The following is a 13,737-nucleotide window of genomic DNA, read 5'->3' on the forward strand; positions in this document are numbered from 1 at the left end:
CCAGACCCAGATCCCAAACCTAGCCAAGGATCTTAGACCTAGCCTTGAGTTTAGGTCCGGGGTTAGGATTCGACATCCAGGGTCCAGGGTCTAAGTTTGGGTTTGGGGTCCAAGTCAGGGGTCTGGGGTCGGTGTCCAGGTCCGGGTCTAGGTCTAGGTCAGGGTTCGGGTCTGGGGTCCAGGTCGGTGTCCAGGTCCGAGTCTGGGTCTAGGTTTGGGTCTAGGTTCGGGGTCACGGTTTGGGCTCGGGGTCTAGGTCTGAGTTCGGGTCTAGGTCTGGGTTCGAGTTTGGGGTCGGGTCTGTGTTTTGGCCAATGTCCAAGTTCAGGTCGGGTTCGGGATAGGATGGGTTCATGTCATGGTATGGCGTAGAATATTGAATATTTTTTAGTAAGAAAAATCTAAAAGTAATTTTAAAAAATTTGTGCCAAACACTATTAAATTTTTAAAATGACAAAAAAATATTTTTCACTTTTGAAAACACAATTCTGAATACTGAAAACATAGCTAAACAACCTCAATATTTGTAATATGTTACTTAATAAAATTATTTGGAAGTAGAATAATAATTTTTTTTATCTTGTTTACTTTATCAAAACGCAATTGAAATGCTTAAATTGACTAAATTACCCTCTTTATTTAAACTATAGTATATGGTATTTTTTTTATTAAATATATTTTGAAGGACAAAATTATCATTATATATTTAAGGCTAATTAGGATTTTTGCCCCCTAAACTTTAACATGTACCAAATCATGCCCCTTGAACTTTTCTAGCCGTTAAAAATTTCCCCTGAACTATTGAGATTGTTAGATTTAAGAACTTTTGTCTAATTTCATTCAATTAAGAACCTTTTATCAGATTTAAGAACTTTTGTCTAATTACAAACCAATACAAGGAGGGCTAATCACTGGAATTGATTATATCAAGGCTAATTAGTAAATTTTTTCCCCAAACTTTAACATGTACCAAATCATGCCCTTAAAAGTTTTTGGCCGTTAAAAATTCCCCCTGAACTATTGAGATTGTTAAATTTAAGGACTTTTGTCTAATTTTAGTAAAAAAATTCTAACATGGATGAAAGTTAGGAGGCATGATTTAGTACGTATCAAAGTTTGAGGGGCATAATTTGGTAGATATCAAAGTCTGGAGAGTATGTTGGAAATATTTTACCAGGATCTAGATTTACTACCAAGTATGTTTCATTAACATCCTAATATGAATTCTAAAACAATAAAATAAACACATATAAAGTTTAGAAAACCTTACATTGGGTGCAGCGGAATATAATGACTCCTTCCGTTCAGATCTCTAGCCCTTGATTCCTTTCTATAGCAGAGCATTATCAAGATCTGAACCTGGATCTCTTTCTCTCCTTCCTTGATGCTGATTCTCCTTCTTGTTGATTGGATTCTTCACAATCTTCCACACTATGATTGAGATACCACTTGATGTGTGTGGGCACTCACTCTATCACTCAAGGATGAATAAAATTTAAGAAGAAAAGAGAGGGAAAAGTGGCGGCTAGGGTATAGAATAGAAGGCTCAATTTTCTGAAAGTGAATTTCATCTAAAACTGTTGTCAACTGTTGAGTGTGAATGTGAGCCATCACTATCTATTTATAGGTAACCACCTAGGTTTAGGTTAGATTTAATTGGCATTAAAATAATAGAAAAATAAAATGGTAAATTACACTAAGTGTGGCCGCTCATGGATTGTGGATTGGGCCCACTTTGCAATTTTGCCATTTTGTCATTTTTCTATCTCATTTTCTCAAAAACGTCAATTTTCCAATTTAACCACTTAACTGCCAATTTCAATTATTTAATAACTAAAAATTAATTATTAAATAATATTTTCATTTAATAAATTTATTAATTGGACTTAATAAAGTCTTTCAATTAATAAATAAAACCTAGAATCTCTTTTCTTCACAATTTTGCCCTTGCTTAGTGAAAATTCATAAACTATACATAGTCTAATTTAAGAATTATGATTGATTAACTAAAATCAATTAACTGAGTCTTACAAGCAGTATGGTCTCAACTAGTATGGGGACCATGGGCCTATATAAACGAGCTTCCAATAAGCAGATCAAGAATTTACCAAGTAAATCCACTAACTTATTAATTCCTTATTGCATCCACGCATAGAACGTAGAATTGCACTCTCAGTCATATAGAACGCTCTATATGTTTCACGATATAGATACGCTATAAATTATCCATTGTTATAATCCCAATAATCAATGATCCTCTTTAGATGATTTACATTGCATAGGAATAAAATTACTGTTACACCCTTTCAATGAATTTTATCCTTAAAACACTTGCCACCTATAAATGATATCATAGTGAACTAATATGATCACTAAAATGAGCGCTCTATCATTTATCTCTATTTAGCAAGCTCGAAGGAAATCATCGTTTCAATTCTAAATACCTATAGAAGTTATAGATTCCATATCTATGATTAGCACTCCCACTCAATTGCACTATCATGTTCCCAAAATGTACGTATCACCCTGACCCAAAAGTAGGCTTAACTAACAAATCAAAGAACATGTATAATACCCTTGGGATCGAACCTAACCATGTCAGGATTAAGATCATTTGATTTAGGATCAACTAGGTGATATTGAATTGAATAGATATTACGGTAAATTTAACATATCTAATCAAAGTTCAATTATCGGTCCCTTCCAATGTATACTCCATACATCTGATACTGGTAAACTCTGCCAATGCCCTGAAAAGGACATAACACTTATCCAAGGTGTAAGAATACCTATCGCTGATTATCATGCCAGTCTAAATCCAGTGAACTGAAAAATCAGGGAATTAAACTTTTGAACATATAAACATGATTATATTCTACTCTGCTGACAACACTATAATCATGTACAAATAAATATGTTCTGGACTTAATAGAATTTATACATTAAAAATAATCATGAAATAAATCATGTGAACCATGCAACATAAGATGTTATTTCTGGTCTTTATTAATTAGTAAATCTGATTATATTAAAATGGGTTTTATTTAGGGCACAAAACCCAACAAACTCCCACTTGCACTAATATAAAACAAAAGTGTATTTCAAATAATCTCAACACCTTGATATACAAACTAAGTGTAGTGTGCAGTATACTCTCCGTAATAGGATCTGACAGGTTGAATGAACACAACCTTTTCTCCACCATTGCATTTCCTTAATCACAAAATCCTTGATATTGTGAAATTCCTCTCTATATGTCTACTCCTCTGGGGATACTGGATTCTTTACTGTTGACAACTACTTTTGTGTTAGTCAGGAAGTAACACTAGTAATTAAGAAATGTTGGAACAATGTCAAAAATGTATAGAACTTTCCTTAGACTGAATAAGTATCTTTCCTGCAACTTTAACATTCAGTCTCTCTCTGGTAGACTTGAGACTTCAGATAGGTTTTTACAGTTCTCCAAAATCGTTAGTCCACCCCCAGAGTAATCACCATCTCATCAGCAGACTTTCAAGCACTAAGGCAAGTCTAGAAATTTGATTTAGTGTAGTCTAAGAGTATTAAGTACACCCTTATCGACTAACATATAGTTCCTCTTCTTAATCTTAAGATTTACTTGATTGTCTTCCAATGTTCCTTTTTCTGGATTAATCTGATACCTACTCATTACTCCCACTCAACAGCAAATGTCTGGTCTAAGGCATACAAAAGCATATCCGAGACCTCTCGCTGTTGATTTAAGAAATTCTTTCATGGCTTTATCTTTCTGAAATAGTTGAGACTTTTCCTTAGATAAATAAAATCTATGTCTAGAAGTCGAGAAGCTTCTATAGATTTAGCCACTAGAAAAGAAATGTTATAGCATCTTACTAAAGTAAGTTGCTTGCATTAGAGTAAGTGAATTACCAGGCATACCACAAGCTATAGATTTAGATAAACTCAAACCTGTAATACTAGGAACAGGAAGTTTTGTTAAGTCCATTGAATAGACTTATTAACGAAATTTCCTTTCATGTCCTTGTAATAGAAAACTTTTGGTTACTCTATATGAATGGTTTTAACCATAGTTCTCTTGGCTTTACTTCTTAGTTTCTTATTCTAACAATCCATTACTTGTTTAAACTCACAACGGATTTTTATCACAAGTGTCTTCCAAATCATAATAGGGTGAGTTCCTTGAAACTCTCCCACTAGGACAAGGTACCGTGAATATTGTCTAAGAATCTGAATGGTATTGTCCTCTTCGATTGTGTCAAAACAACAGAGGCAGTGGGATCATCTTGTATAGTATAAGTTGATTGAACACTTTTGGAATCAAGAAAAATATCTCCTTTATTTTGCTACTTTGTTCTCAGACTTAGTCATTTTCTTAGAAAAGTAGTCTTTGTTGAAACAAACACTTTCTTATCTAATGACTATGGGATGGTCAACCCCTAATCACTTAGAATGGCTAACAAACATGCAAACCTTGGTTAACAGTTCTAGCTTTTCTTAAGATCATGATTAGGTCATCCATAAATCTAGTAATGGTTTATACTAAGTACTCAACCATTCCATAATTCTGAAATTTTCTATCACTAGGGTATTCCCTTAGAAGAAATTAGGCAACGACTAGTAAGTAATCATCAATATGCAAATCAAATTGCTGGGGAGGTAAGTTTGGATATAATTCAAAAATCAATTTAATGATCTTTGAACTGCATCTCTACCCAATATTTCTCCACCCCTATCAGTTCGCAAGATCTTTAACCACTTACCTTAATGGTTTTTCACCATTGCTAGAAATTCATGAAATTTTTCAAACATTTCAAATTTCTTTGCATAAGGTAAAATCTAGAGTGATCGTTTTAAGAACATAACGAAAAACTCATATCCACCCCTGAATGTACATCCATCTGCGAATGAGATGATTATACTTTCAGTGGATATAGGCATATTGACTCTTTGCAGAGAATGATCTTGTCAAAATCACTATGAACAAGATACAAATGCCATAGATTCTAAAATGTGGTTGTGTCTTTTGATGATTTAGGTATAGTTACATTAAAGAATTCTTAGAATAGCGTAAGTGGATCCTGGTCACAGAATACTAAACTCATATTCCATACTTAACATACAGTTTCAATTCATTGATAGAAAATAGATATTAAACACTTGTGAAAGTGAAACTGTATTGTATTCTGGAAATAGAGATATAAAAAGTTTCTATTTGGAATCTGAAATTTAAAGTCAAGGACTTAAATTTATACCAAACATATATGAGTATTCTTCTCTCTTGGACCACCACTACTAATCTAACTCTAAGTCTGATTTGCCTAAAGCAAGCATATACAAGTAGGAGATTCTAAGGTCGAGGATTTATATCATTTCGGGATAGAATATCGGGAATATAATCATATTGGTCATTCAATTTTTGAAGAGAAAATATAGAATGACATTGTATGATTTATAAACCATTCATCCAATGATATATTATTTAAGTTGATTCGAAATGAATAAGCTAAGAGGAATAAGGATAATTTCGTATTTTAAAAAGAATCCAACGATGCTTCGATTAGTGAGAGTCAAAGTTATTCTTATTTATACAATCTTCTTGCTTCATATTGTAAATACTAGTCTAAGGTATCATCAATTGATGAACAGCTAGATGTTGCATTTACAATATTTATCTATCGAGATCTAACACTATTATGTTTGTTTAATGGATGACAATCCATTAGGGATTTGTCCCATTAAAACAACAAGCCTAGTTAGACCAACAATGAAGATTCGAAATTAAACTACAAATAATAACAGAAAATAACATGGTTCAATATAAATTCACACACAATTCAGAAATTATTAGCACATATAGAAAATAGGAATGATAAGCAAAAATTCTAAAACATACAATCCTAAATAATTTCCAAGGTCTTCAACAGACTGATACAGTGTCCCGTTTAGGCAAGAGTCAAAGATACCATCCATTGAATAGAGTTGTCAGCTCGTCTAAAATGATAAACATTCTAGCAACCTTTTCGATCAAGATCTGAATCCAGCATTGTCCCGTTTAGGCGAGAGTCAAGGCCATTCTGTCTTATGAGCTTCCACCATTGTTTCATACTTTTGTAAGCCCTATTAAAGTCGCCACCATTAGGGTGATCCATACTAAAATAAAAACTTACAAAAAAAATACTATCTTTCAAGATTCTACGGCGTTAAATTGCTAATGAACGTTCCTCCATACTCACTAAAACAATAACTATGTAGAACCAACAATGGAGATCGAATATCCTAATAATAATAAAGCTCATTATTTAAAGTGTATTTTCTTCTAATGTTTATTTTAATCAATTTATTTTAAAATACATATTTATTTAATTAAAATTTCCAATTTAGAATAAAATTCTAAATATGAATTTTAATTTAATATTTATAAAATTATACTTAGATGGATATGAAAAATAACATGAATTATTTTGCATCTTAGTAATAATCTTCAATAAATATTTAGAAAATTATTCAACTTAAGTTGTTCTAAAATTAATTTAAATTAATTTACAACTCAAATTTAATTTTCTAAAATATATATTGCATTTCGAAAAATTAAAGTATTTAAGAATACAATTTTTGAAAATGCTCTAAAATAAAATAAAATAAACCCTGAAAAATTATTCTAATTTTATGTTGGTCCAAAATTAATTAATAAAAATTAATTTTCAACATAAATATAATTTTCCTATTTAATTAAATACTAAGAAAAAATTTCAAATATTTAAGTATCATGATGAAAATCAACTTAAATATTAATTTTCTATTTAATTAAATATCACTAGAAAAATACTTCAAGCAAAACAGATAATATCTATCTAGACTTCATTGACTAATTAATTTATTTTCTAATTATAATATATTTTAGTTCATTTATTTTAATTAATCATTTAAATGAAAAAATTATTGATTTAAGTTGATCTAAAATTAAAATAAATACTTTTCAACTTTAATCTATTTTTCAAAAAAAAAATCCAAAATTCTCTGCATTTAAGAAATGCAATTCCGAAATAAAATGATTAATGTAATAAAAATAAAATATATATTGAAAATTATTCAAATTCAAGTTGTTCTGAAATTAAGATTTCTAACTTAAAATAATTTTCTATTTAATTAAATATCATGAGAATAATAATATTTGAGTATCAGGAATGAAATCCACTTAAATATTTAATTTTCAATTTAATTAAATGTATTAAATATAAGAATTAAATAATCAAGTATATAAGAAACTTAATTATTAATTCTAATTTAATACTAGGAAAAATATTCTATAATTAAGTTGGTCCAAAATTAATTAAAATAAATAATTAATTTTCAACTTAAAATATTTTCCTAATTAAATATTAGAAAATATAACTAGTACTAGAAATAACTATCTAGAATATATTTCAATTAACTAAGTATTTTTCTAAAATTAACTTTAAAATATTATATTAAAAAAAAATATTTCATATATTTTAAAAGTTAATTATGTTGCTAATTCAATTTTAAATTAGGTTAGACTAATATAATTAACCTAATACAATTATTTAAATAAGGCAAATGAGCCTTCACAATTGGGGTTGTTCATGTAAGGGAGCGCTGGGTTCAGTATGTCGTACACACTGCTATTGACCCCCTAACTCTCACACAAGGCCCAAAGGAGAGGAATTTAACCATTAAATAAATAATTGTTATTTATTGAATAAGCACAATTCTAATTGGGCCTAAATAAAATTACTTATGTCAAATTTTGTTTTAGCAATCTAGTCCATTTACTTATTAAAATTTAAATGGGCTTCCTGTATGCATCTATGCCTAATAGCAAACATATAGGCTCACACATGTCAAATAATTTGGATGAGCCCTATCATGTTACTAGGTTTACACAGATGAAAGAAGTACAAAATTTACCTGTTACAAATTATTTATAAGATTTATTGACAATTGGACTATAATTAAAATCAGATCATTGGATCTATCAACAAGTTAATCATAGCAATTAAGATCAAATAAATAATAAGTTTGTTAAAAAAAAATTTGAATAAACAATATAAATAAAACAAACAATATCCATGTAACAGTTGTGAAATAAGATATGAATATAATTAAATTATTATTTTTAAACTAACCAATTAAAATTTTGAAAATTTAGGGTTGTTAAAACCAACCTTAAAAATCTCAAAATTTAAAATTCAAAAAAAAAAAAACTAATCTAAAATATCTAGGTTTATTTGAATTATTTTATCAAATTAAATTAAATATCAAATAAGATCAATGATTTGAAAAAAAAAAACTTCAATATCATTTTCAAATCTTATAATTTAATAAAATTAAAATAATAAAATAAACCAATTTTAAAATAGATGTGGTTAGATAATTATTATTTTAAGAATAAAATAATAAATAAATAATAATTATCCTAATTATATGTCAAAATATCTCAAATTAAGCATTATTCAAATTTCTACAAAAAATATCTAAGTTATTTAAATATTTAAAATATAATTTATAAATTTCCAATGAGTAAAATGATATAAAAAAAATATCATTTTTAAACTTATAATTTATAAATAATTAAATATTTAACAAAATAATAAATTTTTGAATTTGAAAACATTATGGTTAGAATGTCTTTAAAAATATCTAGGTTAATTTCAAATTTATTAATTATTTAATTTGTCATATAATATAATTTTAATATAATATTTTAAATAAAAAAGATAAAGTTATCTTTTAATTTAAAATATGTTAAATATCAAAATATCTGATCTACAATTAAATAATATATAAATATTAAAGAAATTAATAAACTTTTAAATCTGACCATAATTTAAAAAATAAAATAAAATAATCAATTTTTAAATTTAAACCTCAAAATATCATGATTAATAATAATTTATTGAAAAATAAATATTACTAATTTAAAATATGATATTTAAGTTCAAATATAATTAAAAATAATATTTTATTTTAATTTTTGGTTTTGAAAATTGGAAAAATTAGATTTTTTGGGAAAAATCCCATGAAAATCGGGTTTGGGAGTGTGCTGCCCAGGAGGCTACACGTGCAACCTCCAAAGGCTGCAACTGGGCTTAAACGCGCGCGGAAGAGGGGCATTGCAGGGTCCCGTGTGCGGCTCATCTCGACGCCTGCAGCATTATCGTGGGCGGATTGCAGCGTCTGGGCGGGTGCAGCTTGTCTGAACGCACATGTCTTCAGACAACATCCGCGCACATCACCTCAGCTTGTGCGAGTTCCTGGTGCAATTGATGCACACCTCTCGACAGCCATGACACCCAATCTTCCAAAATTCATATCTTTTTCAATTTTTATCGGAATCGAGTTCCGTAAAAAGGAAAATTGCTTAATTTTTCACAAGGAATCCAAATAAAAAATTGTCAAAAACAGAAAAAATATTTTTCATGGAAAAAATTTTGTACAGCACATACATTCATCAAGTAACACATAAACCAACATGAAGCCCAAATCAACACATATCATCGTTTTAATTCATATTTCATGAAAGTAAATCATTATCATGGCTCTTAGGCCAGTTGTTGGAAATATTTTACCAGGATCTAGATTTACTACCAAGTATGTTTCATTAACATCCTAATATGAATTCTAAAACAATAAAATAAACACATATAAAGTTTAGAAAACCTTACATTGGGTGCAGCGGAATATAATGACTCCTTCCGTTCAGATCTCTAGCCCTTGATTCCTTTCTATAGCAGAGCATTATCAAGATCTGAACCTGGATCTCTTTCTCTCCTTCCTTGATGCTGATTCTCCTTCTTGTTGATTGGATTCTTCACAATCTTCCACACTATGATTGAGATACCACTTGATGTGTGTGGGCACTCACTCTATCACTCAAGGCTGAATAAAATTTAAGAAGAAAAGAAAGGGAAAAGTGGCGGCTAGGGTATAGAATAGAAGGCTCAATTTTCTGAAAGTGAATTTCATCTAAAACTGTTGTCAACTGTTGAGTGTGAATGTGAGCCATCACTATCTATTTATAGGTAACCACCTAGGTTTAGGTTAGATTTAATTGGCATTAAAATAATAGAAAAATAAAATGGTAAATTACACTAAGTGTGGCCGCTCATGGATTGTGGATTGGGCCCACTTTGTAATTTTGCCATTTTGTCATTTTTTTTATCTCATTTTCTCAAAAACGTCAATTTTCCAATTTAACCACTTAAATACCAATTTCAATTATTTAATAACGAAAAATTAATTATTAAATAATATTTTCATTTAATAAATTTATTAATTAGACTTAATAAAGTCTTTCAATTAATAAATAAAACCTAGAATTTCTTTTCTTCACAATTTTGCCCTTGCTTAGTGAAAATTCATAAACTAGACATAGTCTAATTTTAGAATTATGATTGATTAACTAAAATCAATTAACTGAGTCTTACAAGCAGTATGGTCTCAACTAGTATGGGGACCATGGGCCTATATAACCGAGCTTCCAATAAATAGATCAAGAATTTACCAAGTAAATCCACTAGCTTATTAATTCCTTGTTGCATCCATGCATAGAACTTAGAATTGCACTCTGAGTCATATAGAACGCTCTATATGTTCCACGATATAGATACGCTATAAATTATCCATTGTTATAATCCCAATAATCAATGATCCTCTATAGATGATTTACATTGAATAGGGATAAAATTACCGTTACACCCTTTAAATGTATTTTATCCTTAAACACTTGCCACCTATAAATGATATCATAGTGAACTAATATGATCACTAAAATGAGCGCTCTATCATTTATCTCTATTTAGCAAGCTCGAAGGAAATCATCGTTTCACTTCTAAATACCTATAGAAGCTATAGATTCCATATCTATGATTAGCACTCCCACTCAATTGCACTATCATGTTCCCAAAATGTACATATCACCTTGACCCAAAAGTAGCCTTAACTAACAAATCAAAGAACATGTATAATACTCTTGAGATCGAACCTAACCATGTCAGGATTAAGATCATTTGATCTAGGATCAACTAGGTGATATTGAATTGAATAGATATTACGGTAAATTTAACATATCTAATCAAAGTTCAATATCGGTCCCTTCCAATGTATACTCCATACATCTGATACTTGTAAACTCTGTCAATGCCCTGGAAAAGACATAACACTTAACCAAGGTGTAAGAATACCTATCGCTGATTATCATGCCAGTCTAAATCCAGTGAACTGAAAAATCAGGGAATTAAACTTTCGAACATATAAACATGATTATATTCCAGTCTGCTGACAACACTATAATCATGTACAAATAAATATGTTCTGGACTTAATAGAATTTATACATTAAAAATAATCATGAAATAAATCATGTGAACCATGCAACATAAGATGTTATTTCTAGTCTTTATTAATTAGTAAATCTGATTATATTGAAATGGGTTTTATTTAGGGCACAAAACTCAACAGAGTATTGTTTAGTACATAAACAATCACTGAAACAGTAAAATTGAATGAAATTAGACAAAAGTCCTTGAATCTAACAATCTCAATAGTTCAGGAGGAATTTTTTACAGTCAAAAAGTTCAGGGGGCATGATTTTGTACATGTTAAAGTTCGGGAGGAAAAATTGCTAATTAGCCTTATATCGATAGACACTTTAGTAAAACTCAGTAAATATAATTTTATAATTACTAAGAGTTCAATTCCTTATATATAGTGGAGTAATCATGGAATTAATAAGCATGATTATTTGGTTTATGAGACTTAATAAAATTGGAGCTTAGAAGTATAGGTCCATGGTCCCCGTATCACCACCTTGAAACACTGTCAAGGATAGGGATAAAGATTTTATAATGTTGTTCGGAAAAATCTATTTAGAATTGGCAAAATAGTAATTATTTATTTTCTTAATAAATAAATAATTTTTCAATTTAATTAAATAGGGAAAAAAATAAAAAGTTGTTAAGAAAAAATTTGTCAAGACAGTAATTTTTGAGATAAAAGTTGTCAGGATAAAAGATATCATCCTTATCTTAATTGAGACAAGGTAGGAGCCTACCCTATAGTGGTGTGTCCATGTTGGTTTTGTGTTTTGGGTTGGTTAATTATTTAATTAATTCAATTAGATAACTATTTGAATTTGAAAAGTGGTTAAAGATATTTCAAGTTGGTTGAGGTATTCCCTCAAAATAGTTGAGAGATTCACTCATCTAAAATATCAGTAACTGAATTCGGTTATAGATATTTATTTGAATAATTAAATATGACTTAAATAATGGAGATTTAATTACTATACATAGAAGCCTAATTTGATAAATCAGGAGATGATTTTTTTTTACTATTTTCGAAATATAAAGGAGAAAAAGAAAATTATTTTTTTTCTCTCAAATAGTTCTTGCTCATGTGTTGAGAATTAATCAAGAAAAAATTATACACTTTATTTTAATAGCCCACACTATTTATAGTGTGTGGTGGATTGATTTGGAAAACTACAGTGTGAGTTTCTAATCAACCAAAAGAATATAACTTACAAGAAGTTTCGAGGATACCCTGATAGTCATCAAGAGATATATATTATTTTCTTATGATTTTATGTTGATTTAATGTATACACATCGGAGATCCATTGGGACTATAGTACAATGATAATCAAATATATAAAATTTTCTGTTGCGTACCTGATTTAGTACCATAAAATTAGCAATCACTTGTCTGTAAAGTAGAGCTCAACTGTATGTGCCGAGATTTATAATCATTGAACAAAATATTAGCAAATAACTAAACACAAATTACTAAGGGTCCCCTTATTGACAAAAAATATATATTGCCATCTTCCTTCTGTTGAATGTCACTCTATCATTTGATAGGCTTTCAAAGCTAAGACCAGCCATGTCTAACTCAATGAACTTAATTGCATACACTGCACAATCTCTCCTGTTATAAGAAATTTTAAAATTCAATAATACATATATGTTTGCAATAAATATCAACTAAGAAAGCATGTATGAATAGACTTATAAACATACTTACATTGAATTTCGTAGAACATCAAGTAATCGTTTATATGTTCATGGTTTGTGAAGGTATTGTGCAATCTCTTGAAATTGTAAAGATTCATGAAGCATATTTGGAATCATCATCTGAAGTAGCAACTTAAAATCATCCATTTCTTTTGATGTGGTTGCTCTAATACTGCACTCATATACAATCAACTCTAGTGTTTTTATGTCAATATGCAAAAAACTTGATGAGGGTCAGTATATGGTGGCTCTAAGTAATGTGAACGTGTTGTATACCGAAATGATACGTTTTACATTTATCAACTCGCAAGCGCACAAATCTTTATTGTAGTATGGAGATTGTGAAGAACGAGGTCGAACCCATGGGAATTGCGTGAAATCGAAGAAAATACTAATTTAATCTAAGCTAATAAAACTCTAACCTAGTTCCGAAAATGGTGAGGTTTTTGGTAACAAAATAAAATAAAGTGTTTAAACGATAAAAATGACAGTAACAGATATTTTCAGAGGTATTTGGGGATATTATTAAGGGTTTAGAATCCACTTAAGTGTATATAAAATATTTATGTTTATATTGATTCTCATAATTTAACCAGTAATCAAACCAATTATTTTCTAATAAAAAAATAGATTTTCCTTCGCTTTAAAATTATAACTTCTAAGCATTAAATGTGAAACAATTTAATGTAAATACAAAAAATTAAA

Source organism: Cannabis sativa, chromosome 5, assembly GCF_029168945.1.
Source record: "Cannabis sativa cultivar Pink pepper isolate KNU-18-1 chromosome 5, ASM2916894v1, whole genome shotgun sequence".
Classification (NCBI taxonomy): Eukaryota; Viridiplantae; Streptophyta; class Magnoliopsida; order Rosales; family Cannabaceae; genus Cannabis; species Cannabis sativa.